A 24,798-nucleotide genomic window follows, 5' to 3' on the forward strand; every position below is an offset into this window, starting at 1 on the left:
TTTTGTAAGTTTTTTGGTGCGCCTGTAAAAAGGGCATGAAACTCTGACAACATTGTTTACAGCTGTGAACTAGGAGTGAGAAATGCTTCCAGGGGCATTTGCCATGATGTTCCCATGTCATTTCAGCATTGTTTCCATCATTTTCAGATGTTTTTAGACCTTGAAAGGACCTCCGGGAGGGAACACGGTAAAAATTCTCGGGTCTTCCATAGACTTATATTGAGCTCGTTGTTCTGTCCGAGTACTCGAGTATTCTAATTTGCTCGCCCCAAGCAATGAGCACCCGAGCATTTTAGTGCTCACTCATCACTACTCACTAGAGGTGGTCTAACATTTCGATCTAATCTAAATCAAGCCGAACGAGTTGCCCTGCAAACGTTAATTGATGATAGGGATATTATCATAAAACCTGCAGACAAAAGGGGTGCCAATGTGGTCATGGACCATTCCTTTTATCGGAATGAGGTCCTGTCATAACTGACCAACCGAGAGGTTTATCAACCTTTATCAAGAAATCCAACACTATCTGTTAGAGATAAGATAGCAGAAACTTTAGAAAGGGCGTTGGCCGTTCATATTATAGACAAAAAACAAGGATTTTTTGACCAAAGTGGACCTGTTAATTCCTGCCTCTTATATATTACCCAAGATCCATAAGAAATTGGACAAACCCCCAGGGAGACCGATTGTTGCGTCAACTGATTCTATTCTATCCCCTTTATCAATATTACTTGAGAAAACCCTTACACCTCTTATCAAAGATACACCATCTTTTCTTTTGGACACAGGTTTTTTTTTTTTTTTTTACAAATTATTCGAAATATGGGTCAATTATCGGAGGGAACTCTATTGGTGACTTTTGATGTTAATAATTTTTTTTACATCTATTCAACATGGTAAAGGTATTGAAGCTACAAAACAATTACTGGAAAGATCCTCTATGGATTCCACAGTAGTATCTTTTTTAATAGAGCTATTAAAACTTGCTCTTACTGAGAATTTCTTTACCTATGAAGACACCTTTTATCTCCAAATTCAAGGTACAGTGATGGGGTCCAATGTGGCCACACCCTATGCAAATTGCTTCATGTCTTCATTTGAATCAGAGTATGTATATTCTAATGTATTATACCAATCTCACTGCCTATTATGGCGCAGGTATATAGATGACGTTTTTTTGCCTATGGAGAGGCACGTGTTAACGCTTAAACCTGTTCTTTGACCAAATTAATCAGATCTGGCCTGAACTTACTTTTACATTGAATTGTCACCCAATGGAAATTAATTTGTTAGATACTAGGATCATACAGGACACTGGCGGTAATTTGACGATAGATCTTTTTGTCAAGGACACTGATCGCAATAATCTATTATTTTATCAGAGTTGCCATCCAAGGGCTGTTAAGAAATCAATCCCACTTTCTCAGTTTGAAAGAGTCCAAATAAAAGTTAGTGACCCTTATCAATGCTCCCAATGACTTGATGAAATGGAGGAGAAATTCCTGCAAAGGGGTTATCTCCGCCAGCTACTACGACAATGTCGTAATAAAACTAGCTCATCTAAAAAAATCTTCATCTTCCCTTAGAATCCCTTTCGTCCTTAACTTTCACCCTTTCATGTACAAACTCCGCAAAAAAAATTTGTAAGCATTGGCATTTACTTCAAGATAATTTTCCGGATGTTCCGGAGATCCAAGTACCTTTCCTTCCCTGTTTTAGGATGCCCAGTAATCTAAAGAACAAAATTGTTAGAGCAGACATTGGCTCTGTAGTGAGTATACCTAGACAGACATTCCTTCAAACTCAATGAAAAGGCACTTTCCCATTCCTTCAATATGCACAATGTGCCAATGTACTCAAGGGCTCTAAAATGTCACATCCACTAACAGGTGCAGACATCCCGATTCAGGGATTCTACACCTGTGATTCTAAATTTGTCGTATATGCCATTAAATGCCCTTGTAGCAAGATTTATGTGGGAGAAACCACACAGGCAATAAAAGATCGCATATCACATCATAAAACTGATATACGTTGTGGGAGACATCATCTTCCAATTCCTCATCATTTTCATACAGCTGGTCACTCTATTGAACAGTTACAGTACGTTTCTTGGTATTGGAACAGGTGCAAATGAAGACAAGAGGAGGTAATCTGATTAAGAGACTCCATCTCAGAGAGGCCTATTGGATACACTATCTACAGAGTCTGGAACCTAAAGAGTTAAATAGAGAATACGACCTAACAGGCCTGCTCTAATTTATCAATTTGTGTGCTTAGAGGTTCATATGTATAAAATTCTCATTTTGTTCTGAATTACGTATGCTTTGTCCTATTATAAGTGTTCATCCCTGAGGGATATGAAGCGGTCCTTTATTGAAATGTACTGTTTATTGATGTTCCTTTTTGAGGATATTGATATTTTTTCTTCTTTTAATATTCCCCCAGGTCGCTCTATGAATATTCATTTCTTCTCATTTATCATACTTACCTAATTTGCACGCTCCATCGATGAGTCTCTGCTCTCACAGCAAACTGAGACCCACCTCCAGCACTGCACACTTCCGGCTTGCGGCTCACGGCTGCGTTCCACCGAGCATTTCCGGTTCCAAGAAGCTTCAGTGACGCACTTCCGGTATGGCAGGCCATTTGCGTTCAATCTGCGTTCTGCTCACAGGTCCCACCCTATTTCCGGCTACACATTTCCGGACCTACCATTTCTATTTATAGCGAGCTGGCACATTGTCCCTTAGCGCTAGTACCACTAGCTCTCACCTGTTACTTTGCATCGCTGATTACCGGTGTAACAAGCCAGATTATACCCAGGGTTAAAGTGGCCTAGGCCCGTTTATACCCTTCTGGGCCAGAATATACCCTGGGTATATCATGGCCTAGGCCAAACTATACCCCGGGGTATAAAGTGGCCTAGGCCAGATTATACCCTTCCGGGTCAGAATATACCCCAGCTGCTGTAGATCAGATTTTTCACGCTTTTGAGAACCATCAAAAATGGTGCTCTAGGCAGCACACGGGGTCCCAGGCAGAGCATTAGTACTAAGGCAGCACACAGTGACCCCAGGCAGAGCACAGGGGCCCCAGGCAGCACATGGGGGCCCCAGGCAGCGCACAAGGCCCCAGGCAGTGCACAGGGGCCCCTGGCAGCACATAAGGACCCCAGACAGCATACAGGGGTCCCAGGCAGCACACGGGGCCCCAGGCAGCGCACAGGGCTCCAGGCAGCACACAGGGGCCCCAGGCAGCACATAGGGGCAGAAACAGCAAACAGGGTCCCAGGCAGCACATGGGGCCCCAAGCAGCACACAGGGGCCTCAGGCAGAGCACAGGGGTCACAGGCAGCACTCAGGGGTCCCAGGCAGTGCACAGGGCCCCAGGCAGCACACAGGGGCCCCAGGCAGCACATAGGGGGCAGAAACAGCAAACAGGGTCCCAGGCAGCACATAATAAGTACGTACACTAAATAGACTGCTCAAAAAAATAAAGGAAACACTTAAACAACAGAATATAACTCCAAGTAAATCAAACTTCTGTGAAATCAAACTGTCCACTTAGGAAGCAACACTGATTGACAATCAATTTCACATGCTGTTGTGCAAATGGAATAGACAACAAGTGGAAACTATTGGCAATTATCAAGACACACTCAATAAAGGAGTAGTTCTGCAGGTGGGGACCACAGACCACATCTCAGTACCAATGCTTTCTGGCTGATGTTTTGGTCACTTTTGAATGTTGGTTGTGCTTTCACACTCGTGGTAGCATGAGATGGAATCTACAACTCACACAAGTGGCTCAGGTAGTGCAACTCATCTAGGATAGCACATCAATGCTAACTGTGGCAAGAAGGTTTGCTGTGTCTGTCAGAGTAGTGTCCAGAGGCTGGAGGCACCACCAGGAGACAGGCCAGTTCACCAGGAGACGTGGAGGGGGCTGTACGAGGGCAACAACCCAGCTGCAGGACCGCTACCTCAGCCTTTGTGCAATGAGGAACAGGAGGAGTACTGCCAGAGCTCTGCAAATGACCTCCAGTAGGCCCAAATGTGCATGTATCTGCACAAGCAGTTAGAAACCGACTCCATGAGGATGGTCTGAGTGCCCGACGTCCACAGATGGGGGTTGTGCTCACAACCCAACACCGTGCAGGATGCTTGACATTTGCACAGAACACCATGATTGGCAAATTCGCCACTGGCACCCTGTGCTCTTCACAGATGAAAGCAGGTTCACACTGAGCACATGTGACAGACGTGACAGAGTCTGGAGACTTCAGCATGACTGGTTTGGCAGTGGGTCAGTAATGGTGTGGGGTGGCATTTCTTTGGAGGGCCTCACAGCCCTCCATGTGCTCGCCAGAGGTAGCCTGACTGCCATTAGGTACTGAGATGAGATCCTCAGACCCCTTGTGAGACCATGTGCTGGTGCGGTTGGCCCTGGGTTCCTCCTAATGCAGTACAATGCCAGACCTCATGTGGCTGGAGTGTGTCAGCAGTTCCTGCAAGATGAAGGGTATGTGCACACATAGTTATTTGTCTCTGCGGATTTTGTAGAGAAAACCACAGGTAAATCCGCAGGACAAAGACCTGCGGTTTATCTGCGGTTTTTCTGCGGTTTTACACCTCATAATGGATGAGGTGTAAAACTGCAGCGTTTCTGCACCAAACAATTGACATGCACAGCTTTTTTTTATTTCCATAGGAAATAAAGGTACTGTACAACGCAGCAGAATCTGCTGCGTTTCTGCAGAGCCAAAAACGCTGCGGAAACGCAGCAGAAACCGCAAAGTGTGCACATACCCGAAGACATTGAAACTATGGACTGGCTCGCCTGTTCCCCAGACCTGAATCCGATTGAGCACATCTGGGACATCATATCTCGCTCCATCCACCAACGTCACATTGCACCATAGACTGTCCAGCAGTTGGCGGATGCGTTAGTCCAGGTCTGGGAGGAGAGCCCTCAGGAGACCATCCGCCGCCTCATCAGGAGCATGCCCAGGTGTTGTAAGGAGCTCATACAGGCACGTGGAGGCCGCACACTATACTGAGCATCATTTTGACTTGTTTTAAAAGACATTGCATTCCACTTTAATTTTGTGTGTGACTCCAAATCCAGGCCTCCATTGGTTAATAAATTTGGTTTCCATTGATGATTTTTGTGTGATTTTGTTGTCAGCACATTCAACTTTGTACAGAACAAAGTATTCAATGAGAATATTTAATTCATTCCGATATAGGATTGTGCTATTTGAGTGTTCCCTTTAATTTTTTGAGCAGCGTACTAAGGGACTGTGTTAGCTGTAATAAGCGATAATAATGTCTTCCTCCACCTCCCCCTGTTCCTAAGTCCATTATAAGTCCCCTTTACTCTCATCCCAATCCACCACAACCCTCATTGTCCTCCTCCCCTCGCATCCCATTATTGTCCTCTTCCCCACCCCATCATTGCCCTCTTCAACACCGCCATCATTTCCAATTCCCCCACCACCCCCATCATTGTCTCTTCCCCACCTCTCCATTGCCCTTTCCACATCTCCATCATTTCCTCCTCCCCCACCACCCCATCATTGCCCTTTCCACCACCTCCATCATTGCCTTCTCCCCTACCACTCCATCATTGCCCTCTCCATCACCACCATCATTGCCCTTTCCACCACCTTCATCATTGCCTTCTCCTCCACCACCCCCATCATTGCCTCCTTCCCCACCACTCCCATCATTGTCTTTTCCTCTGCCACCATCATTCCCTTCTCCCCATCTCCGTCATTGCCTTCTCCCCACCCCCATCATTGCCCTTTCCACCATCTCCATCATTTCCTCCTCCCCCACTTCCCATCCTTGCACATTCAACCACTGCCATCTTTTCTTCCTCCTCCACCATCCCCATAATTGCCTTCTCCCCATCACTGCCTTCTCCCCATCACCCTCATCATTGCCCTCTCCTCCACCTACACACACACACACAGCACCATTCACCTCCCTGTACATTCCCCAGTAGCGCTACGCATGCGTGCACACACACACCACCACTCATCTCTACACACACACACACACACACACACACACACAACACACGTACATACAAAAGACACACACAGCACCTCTCACCTGTCTGCACGCTCTCCCACAACCCCAGCATCACTGCCTCCAGCTGCTTCCTCTGTCTCGTACAGCAGGCCGCTGAAGGATGACGTTATCCAGCGGCGCTGCAGTCTGTGTCAGACAGGAAGTGCGGGCGCTGGGCAGGAAGCGGGATGGATCCTTGCAGCTTTGCTCCGCTGCTAATTTCTCTTGTAGGCAGCAGAGCTGCAGGGGGCACACATGAGGGCAATCAGGCCAGGGGCCCCCTGGAGCCTCAGCCCAGAAGAAACAGGACAGATTGCCCTCATTATTAGCCGCCCTGCAGGGGCAACCCTCCACCTCCGGCCCTGATGCAGCCGCACAGGCTGCACAGGCGGTATGTCCGCTCATGCCAAAAGACTTGCAGCATTAATTACATCGAAAGGTGGTCCTACAAAGTACTGACTCAGGGTGGCTGAATACAAATCAGGTCCCAATTTTCAGATGTATATTTTTAAAATATTTAGAAAACCATGTATCATTTCCTTCACATATCAAAAATACTTACTACTTTGTGTTGGTATATCACATTAAATCCCAATAAGATACATTTTTGTAGGTGTAACATAAAAAATGTGGAAAAGTTCACAGGGTATGAATCCTTATTCAAGGCACTGTAGGTGTTGATAGAAACAGCTTGGAAAGACCTGTTTTCCCATATATACTGTTTGGAGGGTTAGTCTTTGTGACAGATTGCCGTTAATGAAACATTTCTCATATTTTGGGAAATAGCGCGATCTACACAGGCAGTCCGGCTTAGGGTCTTGGCTCAGCCAGCTTTTTAGACATGCAGAAGAGAAAATCCTTAATTTCTGCACATACTCCTGCACTTTCAGTATCACAGAACATCTGGTGGTCCAGACTTATTTTCTGCACAACATTATCCTACACTATGAGTATGGATGGCTTTAGCTGTTCATTGACAGCAATAGGTTTCTTGTGGGATCAGTGATTTTAGGACCCAGTAGCAGAGTCTGCTCATTCTGACAGGTTGTGTCCCCACCCACAGGGCAGGCTGCGTTCTGCATCTGTCAAGTCCAGACTTTGGCAAAGGCTCCGGCTCCTGGTGAGACATCTAACCTGCTCTGGGGGTAAAAGAAGAAGAAGAGAGCAAAGAAGCGTCATAGCAAGTGCTCTCTGTCATGGCTGAGCTCAGGGTGGTCATGGATGCTGAGGGATGACTTCATGAACTCTTCTGGGAGGACACTCTACTCCACAAGTGCCTCTTTCAAGAACTTTGTGAGTGCCTTACCTGTCTAATCTCTGTATTTTATCATCTCGCTCGCTTACTTCTACTGTTATAGGTTTATTCTTCTTTGTTACATAAGTGACTCTTTGTGTCTATAGTATACAGTGGGACAATAAGTACTCCTGAGACTTATAGTTCTCCCTAGGACAAGAAAATGTCTATCTGACATTAGCTTTGGCAACCTATTTTTCTCTGGTTGCTGTGAAGCTACAAGTTCCAGCCATGTCCTATTGAGCTGGGATTTGTAGTACTACATTTAGAGTTTTGCACCTCTTTTTTAATCCTATAAAAGTCACATTTCTATTAAAAGTGTCATTTACCCTCGTGTATAGGATTTTCAGCAATGTGTGATGCCCTTATTTTAACTCTGCGTTAAGGGGTGATGACTTTAGTAATGTGTTTGTGCACCGTCCATTCTTCCCACTGATTTGTGTATCTGAAGTTTTCCCATTGGGAGTTTGGGTTAGAAGTCACTTATTCCTGTGTGGGAAGCGGCTACTGTGCAGATCGATGAATGATGAGGAGCAAGTGACAGGAGGTTCACTAGATTCATAGCTTACAAACTGTGGGAGCCTGCAATCTGCAGTCGGATCCAGTAATGACTGTATATATTGTCTATACACTTTCCATACTTACATTACATTACTTTTAAGAGTAATCGCACAAATATCTGGATTATTCCATAAGTCTTAAGTCACTTTATTTTTATCTTCGTGGTATTCATTGTCATTTTTCTGCTACATTGTTCAAAACAGGGCATGGGGGGGGGGGTCATAAATTTTGCGCAAAATCAAAAAATTCTTATTTTTGTCTATCTTTTTTCAGAGAAAAAATTTGCAAGATCAATTAAAAAGTTACATGCAACTCTAATTTTTGTGCAAAAACATCCTGGTGTATAAGAAAAGTCACCCCATTTGCACGAAAATGTGAATTTAAAAAAAAAAAAATCACAAATAATGAATCGCCTGGAAACATTTGGATTAGGGAAAATAAGGTCAGATCAACAAGTGGGAAATAGACTTCAAAATAGCCACAACTCAAAGGGGAAATTTGGTGCAAAACAAAAAGTAGCCTTAAAATGGGAAAAACTAGATAAAAAATTAGTGATTCAGACACATAGGTTTAAAGATGCTGACTACTCACAATGGAAATAATGCTTGTGTGCATTGATGATATTTATCACCATTTGTCCGGCATGTATCAGCCATGATTATTGGGACATGATCTTTGCATGGCCAGCTTGGTGGCCGCACTATGTTTTGTACTTGCTGCAAAGGAGCTCCCCTGGGGTTTGATACTTCCCTGATGCCAAAAACCTGAGAATATCTGCATTCCAAGTTCTGCTACGGAAGTGGTGACTGTGTGTTTGCCACGGGCGCTTGTTTGGACTTTGTAAATTTATACTGCATCTTGTTAGTAGTGTATTTCCTGAGTTGTGCAACGAGCTACAGGTTACTGATCACCTTGTGACTCTAAAAGTAGTGTGGGTGAGAGCTGGGATATACCAGGTGTGTGGATATAGAACATGACAGAGTGCAAATAGTGGATTGGGAGACACTTCAATGGGGGACTAGCTCTAATATTCATATATCTGTGATTCTGCTTTGAGAAGAAAGGACAGGTAGAACTAACCAATCTTTAAAAGTTCCACGCTTTATTGGAAATACTTAAAACATCTTCACCAGGAGAGTAAATCAAGGAATGTGCAGGTGCTGATGATGGCCGGTTTGCGCTGTGGCGCTTCTACGGGTCCGCTTCTTTGGACCCGTAGAAGTGCCACAGCACGAAACAGCCGTCCTTTCCTCTCAAAGCTGGATCTATGATGCTGTTGTTTTCTGGGTAAGCACCCAAAGTCTTGAGGTATTTGCCTGTGGTATTTTATAACACCATTTGCACAGATTGTTAGCGGTATCGGCGGTGCTGTCCTCTTTCTCTGTTTGGTATTATATTCATATATCTGTCCTAGTTATGGAGATAAAGCAGTAAGATGACACAATTCCCCAATTTCTGATCGGGGCCCGATATATGCGGCCTACTGAACAACCAGCTATTTGTCAACCACCTTGACCAGTCATAAGCACAAAAAAGCTCATGTGATACTTTCAACTCAATGAGATTTTTCACTGTACTAATTGAATAGGAACATTGTGTTATTTTTACATTTTGTTTTAGCCAGGTATTATTTTGGGGGCCATTAGGTGTATCACTAAACCAGAGAAAAGAGGATCACCTCAGTCCCATAGCTCATCCTAAAGCGATGTGACAAAAGCTGTTATGGAGGTGGAAATGGGCCCGTTTAATTCTTTGGCCCCTGTGTGAATGCACAGGTTTCACCAATAATATGTCCGCCCCTGTAATAAAGGAATCCTTGAGTAACGCTTTTTTGGTTGCCGGGATTATTAGACCACTAGGAGGTGCTCTTCCGTTGCAACATTCGCAGATATAGCAGATTTCACCTTTCATACCATGCTATTTCGAGATATCGAAGCGTCAGGAGAATAAGTAGTGAAAATGGGAACTGATACAGTTCAATAAAAATTGTGCATGTGAAAAGCTAATTTTTTTTACAGGAAGCTAACTGTGCATTTATACAATGTGAACTCCACTGAAAAAAAAAAAGCCTAATGTGATTTTGTCTAATGTTTCAGGATATTTTTCTCTAAAATCATAATTCCACATCATATAAGTGGAATATAATGTATGCTCAGAGCATAATGGGTCAGTGAAAAAAAAAAAAATATGCTTATCACCGGAAGAACCTGGCTGCTTAGTGGTTTCTAATTAGACAGGGTTCAATACGATCCTTTTAATCCAGTATCTAATATTCCAGACAATCATACAGTCCGCCACAAGTTCCAAGTACTTCCAAATGCAAAAACCTGTAGCATCTAAGGCTCTGTTCACATGTATGCTCGTCTCTTCCAGTTTGCGTATTCTCCTTTTACATTGTGTTCAACTTCTTACACATGTTCGGTGGTCATGTAAGGCCTTGCGTCCGAACCCTCCCCGCAAAACGTGATTTGGGCAAATGCGCCAACAGGACCATTGACGATAATGATTCTAACTGAGTCAATGTGGGCTCTTGTTGTGCATAATTTTCGGGCGTATACACCTCAGACGTAGTAGACCCATTGTGCGGGGGGTTCAGACGCAAGCCCCGACAGGACCACTAAACGTGGGACAGAACGCAATATGAAAGCACTCTAAGTGATCCATGGCATCAGTTATGCAAATGGAGGAGTCCTATCAATTATTTTGGGGTCTGTCTGGGTTCTGTTTTTTGAGCAAAAGAAAAATTTCTACATGCAGAATTTTTTTTTCCGTTCTCAAAAAATAGACACCAAACAGACCCCATAATAATCGATTGGGCCCCTCCCCCTTTGTATAACCGATGCATTCGCCTGTTCCTAAAACGGATCAGATAAGTGGAATGTCCCATCGGACACGTAAGCAGAGCCAAAAAATGAGGAACAATCAATAATGTAGGCTCTTTTATTAAAGGAACAGTCCAGAAAAAAACTGATGCACCGTAATTTGCCTTGTGCAGGGACTGAGGGTCACTAGATGACAGAGGGATTCTAAAAATACCAAATAGATAATCCCTGTGTCAATCATTGCCCTGACAGTATTGGCTATATTGGGGCCTGTTATTTTATCAGAAAAACATTGCTCTGCATGCTGTGCATTAGTGTTTTTTATAACGAGTGGGTTCTGCACCTCTGCATGGATTGATAGCTATTTTTCTGATTAACTAGTAATACAGAATTTGATATTCTGGCACTGGTCCCAACTGCTAGACTGCACAAAGCTTTCTCTCCAAGTTTTTATAGAAAGGGCAGAAACAGACTTTCGTATAATTTGTGCGAGGATCGCATCATAAACCTTGTACTGACCATCTGCTCTCCTGACCTGAGCATGACAGCTGCATAGAAATTCATCACGCTGTCACGCTTAGGTCAGGAGAGGTGCCGGGCCAGTCCGTGGAGTGTGATGCGATCATCACACGAGTTATACGGCAGTCTGTCTCTGCCCAGATGCAGTTAATTTTGTGTAGCTGTCCATGTGTATTCACAATGTTTCATGGGGATTGTGGATTTTAAGACTGTAGGTTTTCTGCTGGAGCATTGAGTAGGAAATGTAGTTGTTTGAGGTGCAATGTGCACGTGAAGCACATGCAGAAAAATCTTCCATCATGCTGGGTCCAGCATCTGATTTAGATTTTTTTTAATCATATGTGATGTTTTTTCAGCATGAAATTCTATATGATATACAGTTAGGTCCATATATATTTGGACAGAGACAACATTTTTCTAATTTTGGTTATAGACATTACCACAATGAATTTTAAACAAAACAATTCAGATGCAGCTGAAGTTCAGACTTTCAGCTTTCATTTGAGGGTATCCACATTAAAATTGGATGAAGGGTTTAGGAGTTTCAGCTCCTTAACATGCGCCACTCTGTTTTTAAAGGGACCAAAAGTAATTGGACAATTGACTCCAAGGCTATTTCATGGACAGGTGTGGGCAATCCCTTCGTTATGTCATTCTCAAGCAGATAAAAGGCCTGGAGTTGATTTGAGGTGTGGTGCTTGCATTTGAAAGGTTTTGCTGTGAAGGAAACATGCAGTCACAGGAGCTCTCCATTCAGGTGAAGCAAGCCATCCTTAAGCTGCAAAAACAGAAAAAACCCATCCGAGAAATTGCTACAACATTAGGAGTGGCAAAATCTACAGTTTAGTACATCCTGAGAAAGAAAGAAAGCGCTGGTGAACTCATCAATGCAAAAAGACCTGGGCGCCCACGGAAGACAACAGTGGTGGATGATCGCAGAATAGTCTCCATGGTGAAGAGAAACCCCTTCACAACAGCCAACCAAGTGAACAACACTCTCCAGGAGGTAGGTGTAACAATATCCAAATCTACCATAAAGACAAGACTGCATGAAAGTAAATACAGAGGGTTCACTGCACGGTGCAAGCCACTCATACGCATCAAGAATAAAAAGGCTAGACTGGACTTTGCTAAAAAACATCTAAAAAAGCCAGCACAGTTCTGGAAGAACATTCTTTGGACAGATGAAACCAAGATCAACCTCTACCAGAATGATGGAAAGAGAAAAGTATGGTGAAGGCGTGGTACAGCTCATGATCCAAAGCATACCACATCATCTGTAAAACACGGAGGAGGCAGTGTGATGGCTTGGGCATGCATGGCTGCCAGTGGCACTGGGTCACTAGTGTTTATTGATGATGTGACACAGGACAGAAGCCGCCGAATGAATTCTGAGGTATTCAGAGCCATACTGTGTGCTCAGATCCAGCCAAATGCAGCCAAACTGATTGTCCATCTGTAGTATGAAACGATGACCAATGAGCCAAAACATAAAGCCAAAGCAACCCAGGAGTTTATTAAGGCAAAGAAATGGAATATTCTTGAATGGCCAAGTCAGTCACCTGATCTCCACCCAATTGAGCATGCATTTCACTTGTTAAAGACTAAACTTCAGACAGAAAGGCCGACAAACAAACAGCAACTGAAAACCACCGCAGTGAAGGCCTGGCAGAGCATCAAAAAGGAGGAAACACAGCGTCTGGTGATGTCCATGAGTTCAAGACTTCAGGCAGTCATTGCCAACAAAGGGTTTTCAACCAAGTACTAGAAATGAACATTTTATTTACAATTATTTAATCTGTCCAATTACTTTGGTCCCTTTAAAAACAGGGTGGCACATGTTAAGAAGCTGAAACTCCTAAACCCTCCATCCAATTTTAATGTGGATACCCTCAAATGAAAGCTGAAAGTCTGAACTTCAACCGCATCTGAATTGTTTTGTTTAAAATTCATTGTGGTAATGTCTAGAACCAAAATTAGAAAAATGTTGTCTCTGTCCAAATATATATGGACCTAACTGTAAGTGCTGAAGATGTTTCTCTCCATGGGGGCAATAAGCTCAGTTCTCTGCAAATTTCTAAGTACCTCAAACCATTTATGACATGTAAGTTGAAAATCAGAAAACCAGGCACCCAAGGGTGTAAAATGAAGACTCCAAAATCAATTTTTAGCTAATTTTCAGAATCCGTAGGGGCAAACAACCAAATTCGCAATGTGAAACCATAGTACTCATTTTTTTATGTACAAGATGGAAATCAGAATTGCAGATCCCCCAAGGTGTAAACCAAGGATCCCAAAATCAATTTCCAACTAATTTTCAGGAACTGTGGGAGCAAACAACCCAGTTTTAAAGTTGGATTTCTAAGTGCCTGAAACCATAGTAGCCATTCATCATGTGGAAGATGGGAATCCGAGGGCTACGGGTATAAACCATGGGCAAGTAGGCAAGTACAGATCTACTCATGTTATGTGGCAGCTGGAGGGAGATGGCAACTTTTGAGGGAACCAGAGGGCAGGTTAATGGCAAGAAATCTAGCACTAGGTGGATTGTATCTGTTAACTGGTAACACCAACGTAGTGGGGGAAATTAGCTCAGTCATTTTGTACTGACTTCTGAGTGTTTTACCAACTTCAAAAATGGCTGCACCTGTGTTTTTTTACAAGGTCATTCTATAGTTTTGCCCGGAACCATTAGTATCTAAAGCTGGCGAATAACCAGAGCGTGAAAAGTGGCATCAGATATTGCACGTATATCGCTTGGCTGTTATCGTGTTGTAGTGCATTTCTAAATAATAGGGAATTGTGGTGAACTGACCTTTTTTTCTGCACAAACAAGCATAGATATTGCGGTTTTCTTTATGATTGATATCTGTGTGGTTTTCCTGTTTAATTTTTATGCATTTTCAAGAACTGGGTCTATTGCTAAGTTAAATTAGTATACAGGCATAGATGCATATAGTATAGCTGGCTATTGGTCCAACCTTATAGGCTTTTCAATCAAGAAAATAACAAATGTATGAATAAGCCCTACTAAGAAGAGAAAAGCTTTTAGCGCTTGTCTAATAGGAGTTACCACCTCTGGATCCTCATTGGTTAAAGTCAAGAGCTGCATCCAGTACATCTACTAGCAATTGATGTCTGAAATCCACTGTTTGGTCCTGGATTTGCTTACATATTCATCCCAAAAGTCTTACATAAGGCAACCCTATGTGGAGCCGACATTGGAGAATATCATACAAATTGCAAAAAGGATGTCAACATTCTCTAAAACCAGGCTCCTTTATTAAAAGTTCTATACAACACCGCAAAAAAAGTGCATAATTTTTTTTTTCCACAAACTAAGCAAAGTATAAGTTTTGACAATATGGAGGAAAAAGTACCTTGTTGATCAAGGAGTGCCATTGGACTGGAGATTGTAGTGGGCTTGCTCATTGCAAAAGAGTTTAGAGTTTAACGGGTTGGATAGTTTGCTGTCCATAATAAATGTTGAGACTTTTAAGTAATAAGGCTGGGGCTGTCTAAGAGGTATATCCACTGGTCGATAACTCAATGTTCCCTGCCAAACAAAATAATCTGCTGTTGAAATGCCAATGACCGAATCCTTCTCTCCCCTGACATCATGTGCCTGGGGAGTGTCGGTAGCCCACATACACATCAGACGGTTAGCTGGTCTTACCAATATCAGAGGTCTGTTCGACTTTAGTCTAAAGTGTATGGGAACCTTTAGCCACATGAAGATGCAGCTTGCAGAGCTATATGCAGGCTGTTGGTAACTTGGTTTTGGCTGGGTATACTGTCAGCCTAGGGAGGGGTTAGGTATGAGTCTGCTGAGGGTATAGTGGAGGTCAGCCTTCAAGAGAGCCAAGATCTGTTCAATGGGTTTATATTTAACCCTGTGCTTGGCTGAAAATTAGGTCTACTTGTCTCTGTATGTTGGAGGCCTGGAACAAAACTGGTTACCAATGTGTAGGGAAAGGTTGACTTTCCAGAGGCCTGTTGAGTGGCTTGGTTGGTTCCCTTCTGTGATACCGTGTACTGAATTTGAGTAGTAATAGGCAGTGATTAAAGAAGGGCTGTTATGGATAGATTTGTGAAAATAACATTGGTTGTTTGGTCTCTATGAAGCTAATATTGGCCTGATTGTATTTTATTTCTGAGTAAAGTTCTACAATTTTCACAAGTCCTTATGGAAATTGAAAGCAAAGTGGATGAATTCTATTAAGACGCATTTGTTACATCCAGTATAAAGACCATGATTAAGAATAACCTTTGTGACTATTGATATCATACCAAGTTAATACTATTTGTATGCTTGAACTGATCTAGTTCCATGTTGATTGGTTGGATCCATTACCTGTGTGGACCAAGTCCAGCAATGTCTCACTTGGTGGACAAAGGCCGTTTTTCCATAACTTTTTGTTTTTAGTTGAATTTTTGCAAAAAGCAAGAATAAATAAAGGTGAATCCCAATCTGTGGCAGGTGTCTTTATAATGTATACCTAAAAGCCACAACTCAAAGCTCCAACCTCATAGGCATCTCCCTGTTCTTATAAGTGGCACTAAGAGGCAATAAGGACAAGATCTTTTATCTAACTGCTACACTTGCACAAAATAGAAAAATTAATGGGTATTATTCTTGTCTCTGCAACATAATCCTACATTGCCCTTTGTACTAAACTATGGGCAGCTTCTCTGAGGTGGTACAGCTTTATTTAACCTGAAATTTCTATGGAAGAAGGAAAGGTCTTATAGGAAATCTTTAACATGCCCTCATAGGATGGAGTTAATAGGTACCAAGTACACACACTACACAATCCATAGTCTGGAGCCACAACACAGTAAAACCTAAGGCAACACATAAAGGGATTGTCTGGTGAAAACAAGTTATCACTTATCCCAGTAGTTGGACCCCCATCTATCGTTATCACCTATTATCAGGATGTCATATCTTGTTTTCACCGGACAACCACTTTAAGTATTTGTAAATATAGATACGTTAAGGGGTTAGGGCCATGCCTTGCCATTAATCCTCCAAGAGCCTTTTTACCTATGAAGAACACTAGAAGGCAGGTTCGGACTGGCCCATAGGATAACAGGGGAATCCCCTGGTGGGTCCCCAACGCCACTGTATGGGCAGTACTTTTCATAATTCACTTTATTCACTCTGTACAGAAAAAAGCAACATCTCATCATTCATTCACTAAAATACCCTACATATAGGTAAATTTGTGAACGAGGGTAGTGTAATATTTGTATGTAGTTGAAAAGTGGGCCCCCCAAAGCCTTGGCACCCCAGTCAGACACTACTAGAAGCTTTAACATGTGGGACTCTGAATATGTTACTCCTTAAAGTGAACCTGTCAACAGTTTTGGCCGATATAAGATGCGGCCACTGACTTTCAGGGCTTATAGACAGCATTCTATAGTTCTGTAGATAAGCCCCCAATCCAACCTGAAAGATAAGAAAAATAAGTTTTATTATACTCACCCGGAGGGTGGCCCGGTCCGATGGGTGTCGAGAGTCCAGGTCCGGCGTCTCCCTTCTTCTTGCGATGCCACCCTCCTGCTTGCTTCATGGCTCCCTGGCATTGCGCTCCTGCGCAGGTGTACTTATCTGTCCTGTTGAGGGCAGAGCAAAGTACTGCAGTGCGCAGGCACCGGGAAAGGTCAGAGAGGCCCAGCGCCTGCGCACCTCAGGAATTTGCTTTGCCCTCAACAGGGCCGATAAGTACGCTTGCGCAGGAGTGCGATGCCGGTGAGCCTGTGAAGCAAGCAGGAGGGCGGCGTTGCAAGAAGATGGGAGGCACCGGACCGGGACCCGCGACACCCATCGGACCCGACCGCCCCCCCCTCGGGTGACAAGTTCCCTTTAATAAAACATATCGTCCATGCTTCAGCTCTTCATTGAACAGTTACAGGAAATTGGAACATAGCCTCTTTTCTTATATTGGGGTGTTGTTTTGGGGGGTTTGGGGACTAATGATAAAAACTGGCATGACATACCTTTTTCTTTACGGACTTTACTTTATGTCTTAATGTCTTATGCTTAATATTTCTCACTGGCTGTACAGTTTTGACTTGCTGCCATTGGACATTAACTTTTGACCCTTTTTTCTCATTGGGAATAATTGTTAATACTTTGGACCAAAGCCATGGTTCCATTGAAGTAACATCCAACATGCAGGTAAAGAACAGGGGGCACTGCTTGGGGGATGTTCTTTGTTGGCTTGTCGGTAGGGAGCTGTCGCTTCTCTCCATAATTCGCCTGAAATGTTTCCTGAACTTGGATCGCCACTCTTACTGGCCCTCTACAGGTGTCCTGGCTTCATGTTTTGGGTTAAGGAGCTCAAGTTAAGGAGAGGCCACAGGTCACATCTAACACTGAAAACTCTTTAGCAATTATTTAGCAATTAGGAACGCTTCCTGTGTGCGCGTAGGAGGGTAATGGCTTACGCCATGACCTTATCTTGAACACTGGAGACTTTCTATGAAGTAGTTTCTCTTTCTATTAAAGCCTCCTAACTGATCAGTGGTGCCTGTGGTGGAATCTGGTTTGAGCTGGCCGTGGAATGCTACCCCTGAGGGCGTACAAGAACAATATTACGTGTGTCAAATCTTCTCTCTAGCCGGATTAAACATAAAAATGTGAAAGGGTTTAATCTGCCTAATGAACTAGTGTACTGTTTAAGCAAACGCTAAGGCTCTACCATGCGGTGCATGGTACCTGTGTAAGGCTCAAACAATGACCCAATGCCCAAATCAGATTAAAATGCATCCGGTTTAGTGCACACCTCTTTTCCTTGTGCTGTGTCGCTCAAATTTGTTCAAACTCGAGCAATTTACTTTTGATCTTCTGTCATTTATGCTGCTTTTAGAAGGGCCAATAATTGGGATAGGAGCCTTCGTAGGAACGCTTGTTGCCAAATATCAGGGCATCTAAAGAGGTCGGCAATCACATAAGCAAAGCGTTAATTTTTCCGGTGCGACAATTTTTATTCGGCTTAAAAAAAAAATCGGCTTTGCATTTATGGAGTGAAGCTTAATCCCATTTTTTGCATAAATAATAACATCCACATTCCCATAACTTGCATTTCTATAGTTCTCATGCTGCACCCATTTTCTGCACACCTTATGCCATTATGAAGACATACACAAGCTTGTGTTTATATGGTAAATGTTGACTTTAGATGACACCACTGTGATATAAAATGGGGTAAATAAGGGAAAAATGTGAAAATAAATGGTAAATGGCAAGACACCATGGCACCCTGAAATACCCTGTCATAGTCATGTATTTGCATTGCGTCTCTCTTATTTTGGATCTGCCACATCATCCTTTTTCGGGTTTATGCTCCTAAGGCTATGTGCACATGTTGTGGATTCTGCTGCGTTTCCGCAGCGTTTTTGGCCCTGCGGAAAGGCAGCAGTTCTGCAGACATGGTACAGTACCATGTTAGCCTATGGCAATTTCAAATCCGCTGTGCTCATGCTGCTGTTTTTTCTGCGCGGTTCTGCTGCAGTTTACAAACTGCAGCATGTCAATTGTTTGTGCGGATTCCGCAGCGGTTTCACACCTTTAACATAGTAGAGGTGTGAAACCGCAGGCTAATCCGCAGGAAAACCACAAGTCACTTTACCTGCGGTTTTACCTGTGGATCCGCGCGGAAAAACCCACAGGTGAATACGCAGCGTGTGCACAGTGCACATAGCCTAAGATATAAAAGAAATCCAGGAATGTTTAGTTCAGATGTGAACCTATAATTAGCAAAGAGTTTCCATTGGCAACAGTTATCGACCATTTAAAAAGAATCATATTATATATTATGGAAGCACATTGTTATTATCAAGGCTGACTTTATTGGAAGCTGTATACATTTATATGAAAAGAGCTCCATCTAGTGGTAGCTGCAGGCTACCAACAATTTCATCATTTAATACTACCCACCTGCTCCCAATAAAAAATTCCCAATAAAAGCTAAAGGCAAAGATAAAATAGCTGTTTCCCTCCTTTCTAACCTTTCTTGTGCAGTTCCTCTGATTTCCAATACCCTCTTCATTTATGTAAAATGGCTGCCAGTGTATCAGACTATTTTATATTTATTGCGCTTTGAAAGTTTGAGGCCCTCCTTGGACTCTGTTGAAAATTGATCTGATTCTCATATATGAGAAAATTGGAGCACAGGTGTGGAGAAGATGGAGAGCTTAATTTCTCCACCTTCTCTGTTGTCCGAGTCTGTGGAAATCGGACTGCACTCGGATGACATCCGAGTGCAGTCTGATGTTTTACATGCACTCATTGACTTGCAGCATGCAATCTGATAATTATTGATGGAGACACTTTGGTTTTATTAATGAGGGACTGGCCACACTTTTGAATGGAGTTTCCGAAAATATTTCACAGTTCGTGTACGATATACTGTATAATTAGTTGGGTAAATACCACTATTATTCTTGCAGTGAATGCTTCTACTTCTGTAATTGATGACTGTATGCGTGTCCTGGCAATGGACTGCATGCAAGTTAACCCCTTCATGGCTAGTGTTAGCCTTCTATTCTGACTAGGCTCACACTTCCTTAAAATACTACACATATTAGTGATTTTCTATAAATTATATATTTATTGTGCACATATCCTTGTCTATTGTGTGTATTTGTATGCATACATATTGGTACAGAACTGAAGGTTTTGGCAGGTGTGGAAAAAAAATGCTGCAAATGTAGAATGCTTTCAAAAATAGACGTGTTGATTGTTTATTTTTTTTTTTTTAGCAATTAACAGAATGCAAAGTGAATGAACAAAAAGAGAAATCTAAATCGAATCAATATTTGGTGTGCTCACCCATAATGCATGACCTGTGACACAAAACTATCTTCTACAACCTCACCTTTGTAGCAGAGTTTGGTTGTTCCTCACCAAGTTTTAACCTTCCTGCGCATCTGTTTCTGTTTCAGTTAATGGCTGTGTTTGAACCTACATATAAAAATGATGATTATTATTACCTGTTTGGTAATAATTAGTTACTCACATGCTTGAATACAATCTTAGAAAATCTCTGACTTTCTGCAGTGGTCACCCTAAATTTTGCTGTTTAGATCTCTCTATTGTTCATTCATTTTGCATTGTGTTAATTGATAAAAAAAACTTACTATTTTTTTAAACCATTCTTAAGTTTCACACTAGGCATTTTTTCAGCATTTCTTTCCTACAGCAAAACCTACTCTCTTGGGAGGAAAAAGAAGGTTTTGCTTGTTTTTTTCTTGTGTTTTTGCTGCATTTTTTTGCGTGAATTTGTCATGCTACATTTGTGTCTTGAGCATGTTGATAAAGTTTAGTGCAATTAAAAAAAATCTCATTCTATACAATCAGGTTTTGGCACAAAAAAAAAAGCTGGAAAACCTGATACCTTCATTTTTTTTGGTGCAAATTTTCAGAATTTTTTGACCACCCATTACTTTCAATGTGTGAAAAGCGCTGAAAGAACGGACATGCTCGGTTGTGAAAAAAACATGCAAAGCTCAAAATGACAAAAAAGAAAAGGTGTGTGCATGAGATTTCTGTACTTTCATAGACTTTGCTGATACTGAAAAATGCAGCTGAAAATTTGCATAAAAAACTCTGCAAAGCACATAATGTGAACATAACCTTACCGTACAGCATTTTTTCCACACCTGACCTTTGCACAGAACTGTAAATGGTATATCCAGTGACTTGCGAGAAATACGCACCCGGTGTCTTTTAGCAAAGCCGGCAATTCAGTGCGCTATACAGTAAACTCACACTGACAGGTTTAATAAAGAAAGAAAGAATAGATATAGACACATAGAATATATATATATATATATATATATATATATATATATATATATATGCATTCTATGAGTATATATCTATTCTTTCATTTCTTTATTAAAACTGTCATAGGGCTCCATTATATGTCCATTTTGCAAGCCTGCGAGAAAATCTCGCCATACGGATGCCATACGGATTACATACGGATGCTGACATGCGCAAAATACGCGACCACACCTTGATTACGGATGACATACGGAGCACTATTTAGGGGTCATTCATCCGTATTATGCATGTAAAATACTGACCGTATTTTGCGTCGGTTAGTGTGACCCCGGCCTAAGAGTGAATATGATGTGAACAGATTATATCAACAGCAGAGAAACATATAAGGCGTTCAAACAGTAGAAAAGTTATTTTCCTATGAGACAACACTTATCAGTTCTCCAGGGTCTTGATCGGAGGGATCACACTTGTCCAACGTTGCACCGAGGCACCAGCGGAGCTTGATGTCCTCTGTCTTTGGGGTCCTTAATATGGTCCAACGTTGGCACTGAGGCACCAGCGGTGCTTGATGTCCTCTGTCTCTGGGGTCCTTAAAATAGTCCAGCTGGAGTATGAGGGGTTAACGTGGGAGCCAAAGGGGTATGAGGATGACGATATCCCCCTTTGCTCCAAGTCCTTCTCTTTGATATGGTAGAGGTGTTCTCCCACCGGGGTCAGGGGCTCTGCCTTACACAGTCTCTCTTTACCCGTCACTGTCTCGTCACTGAACACCCCTTTGTCACAGGGGAGCGTCTCGGCACATGAACCGGTCTGTCTGCAGGGGAGCGTCTCGTCGAGGAGGGGAGTCAGCAGCCTTTCTGGAAGTGCAGTACCAGACTTCTTGTACTCACTGCCCACCGCCTGTGTCCGCGGTCCCTCTGTCTCAGGTGGCTGCACACGTCTCCTCTCCCCTCCTGCGTCAGCACCCTCTCTCCTCAGGTCTCTGCTCTGCAGAAAGCGCACGCAGTTTACCCGCTCCCAGTCCTGCCCACTTCCTGTGTCTGTCTTCAGTCCGGTCTCCTAAAGCTTCCCCTGGGGAACCAAATGCCCTGCTCAATGGTTCCGGGCACAGAGCTGGGAAGGCAACTCTCCCTCGGCTCCTTCGGTGCTTCACCCCCTTACACTATCGCATCGGGAGGGCGGTAATGTCATGATGGGGGCAGGCTTTGCAGCGTTGAGAATCTCTCCCCCCCCATGTGCTCACCCACCTATCCACTCTCTTTCCCCATGTGCTGACTTCTCCCGTCTGTGCTCTCTTCTTTGACCTGTCTACCCCATGTGCTATCCCCCTTGTCTGCTGTCTCTCTCCTTCCTGTGCTGTTCTCCCCTCATGTGCTATCCCGTTTGAGCTGTCTCGCCCCTGTGCTCTGTCTCTCTCACCCCTGTGTCTGACCATGTACAGAACATACCACAGCTCCTGGACAGGGGAGGAAGCAAAAGACAATACTCACATTACAGCAGGAGATCGCAGAGGATAAAATTTGTGAGGTAAAATATTGTTTAAAAACAGTCAGTGAAATATTTTACCTCACAAAATGAATCCTCTGTGATCCCCTGCTGTAATGTTATTATTGTCTTTTGCTTCTTCCCCTGCCCAGGAGATGTGGTATGCTCCGTACACGGTCAGACACAGACAATTTTTAAGATGAACTTTCGTTCGTGGGAAAATCCCTTTAATGTTACCAGTTTCCTCTGCCTGTAGACATGTCGCGCATCTGCCACCGGGATCAGCCGAATGATTCACTGCACCTGCATGGAATTTGTGCAGGCGCAGTGCGATGGTGTTCTGCTGGTGGTACCATGCAAGAGGCTGCGTGAGTGTGTGTGATTGTGTGAGAGTGTGAATGTGTGTGAGTGTGTGTGGTGCGACGGTGTTTCGCTGGTGGTACCGTGCAATAGGTTGGTACCAGCAGCAGTTTCTATATTGAGACACCCATCACTTGGGTGTCCCAAAATGGCAGTCGGTGAACTGCCTCCGCTTGGAATTCTGGGATACGGTGATATCTGGACAGAACAGGAAATGAAAACATTACAAGGCAATTATATAAATACTAGATGGAGGCCCGATGCTGTCGCATCGGGAGGGAAGTAATGTCATGATGGGGGCAGGCTTTGCAGCGTTGAGAATCTCTCCCCCTTCATGTGCTCACCCACCTATCTACTCTCTCTTTCCCCATGTCCTGACTTCTCCCGTTTGTGCTCTTTTCTTTGACCTGTCTACCCCATGTGCTATCCCCCTTGTCTGCTGTCTCTCTCTCCTTCCTGTGCTGTGTTCTCCCCTCATGTGCTATCCCATTTGAGCTGTCTCCCCCCTGTGCTCTGTCTCTCTCCCCCCTGTGCGCTTTCTCACTCCCCCATCTGCTGTCTTCTCCTCTCATGTCATCTCTTATCTCTTGTTTGACCTGTGTACCCCATCACTAAACAGTCAGTGCACAGTATGTCAGGAGGAATTTCTATTTAAAGGGGTTTTCCCACGAACGAAACTTCATTTTAAAAATTGTCTGTGTCTGACCGTGTACAGAACATACCACAGCTCCTGGGCAGGGGAGGAAGCAAAGGCAATACTGACATTACAGCAGGAGATCGCAGAGGATTCATTTTTTGAGGTAAAATACTGTTTAAAAACAGTCAGTGAAATATTTTACCTCACAAAATGAATCCTCTGTGATCCCCTGCTGTAATGTCAGTATTGTCTTTTGCTTCCTCCCTTGCCCAGGAAATGTGTTATGCTCCGTACACGGTCAGACATAGACAATTTTTAAAATGAACTTTCGTTCGTGGGAAATCTCTTTAATGTGACCGGCTTCCTCTGCCTGTAGACACGTCGCACATCTGCCGACGGGATCAGCTGAAAGATTCACTGGGCCTGCACGGAATTCGCGCAGGCGCAGTGCGACGGTGTTCTGCTGGTGGTACGGCACAAGAGGCTGCGTGAGTGTGTGAGTTTGTGGTGCATACGGCATATAGAGTGTGTGTATGTAGTGCAACGGTGTTCCGCTGCTGGTACCGCGCAATAGGTTGGTACCAGCAGCAGTTGCCATATTGAGACACCCATCACTTGGGTGTCCCAGTATAGCGGTTGGTGAACCTCCCCCGCTTGGAATTCTGGGATACGGTGACATCTGGACAGAACAGGAAATGAAAACATTACAAGGCAATTATATGAATAGAAGATTAAATGTCCACTTACACACACCAAGTATCATTATCTAGTTTTTGAGCAACCCTAATGATAATTGTCCAATGGAAACAAGGGAGGAGATCAATGATAAATATATGTGGCAGATATGTTTTATGGTGCGTACTAGCCGCTGATCTCCCGATGATTACCGTGGGTCATCTCTGGGCGCACGGGCGTCAGCGGCGACGCAGCCAGAGATGCCCAGCGCTAGCCGGTATCCAGGGTCCGGAGGAGAAGAGACTCCTTCGAACCCTCGGTACCATAAATGTGTAAAAAATAGAATTAAAATAAAAAATAGTGATCTACTCACCTTCCGACGGCCCCCGGAATCTGTCCCTCCTCTCCACACTGCCGGCATCTTCCGTTCCCAGTACTGGTTTGCGTGAAATACCGCTGATGATGTCACGCTCTTGCGAGAGGACGCCAGCAGCGATCTTTGGCGCAAAGCAGTACTGGGAACGGAAGATGCCAGCAGCGTGGAGAGGAGGGACAGATTCCGGGGGCCG

The 24,798-nt window shown here is 43.5% G+C and overlaps 1 protein-coding gene across 2 annotated transcripts in view; it reads left to right on the forward strand.

Annotated features, from left to right (window-relative positions):
* Positions 1–7,166: 7,166 nt before the first annotated feature.
* Positions 7,167–24,798, forward strand: part of GCGR (glucagon receptor) — a 141,310-nt gene continuing 123,678 nt past the window's right edge. For both annotated transcript variants that reach the window (XM_073588194.1, XM_073588195.1), the window contains exon 1: positions 7,167–7,373. The gene's annotated coding sequence lies outside the window, so the exon portion shown is untranslated. The remainder of the gene's footprint in view (positions 7,374–24,798) is intronic.

This window comes from Dendrobates tinctorius, unplaced genomic scaffold (assembly GCF_039654945.1).
Source record: "Dendrobates tinctorius isolate UK_male_01 unplaced genomic scaffold, ASM3965494v1 ptg000103l, whole genome shotgun sequence".
NCBI lineage: Eukaryota > Metazoa > Chordata > Amphibia > Anura > Dendrobatidae > Dendrobates > Dendrobates tinctorius.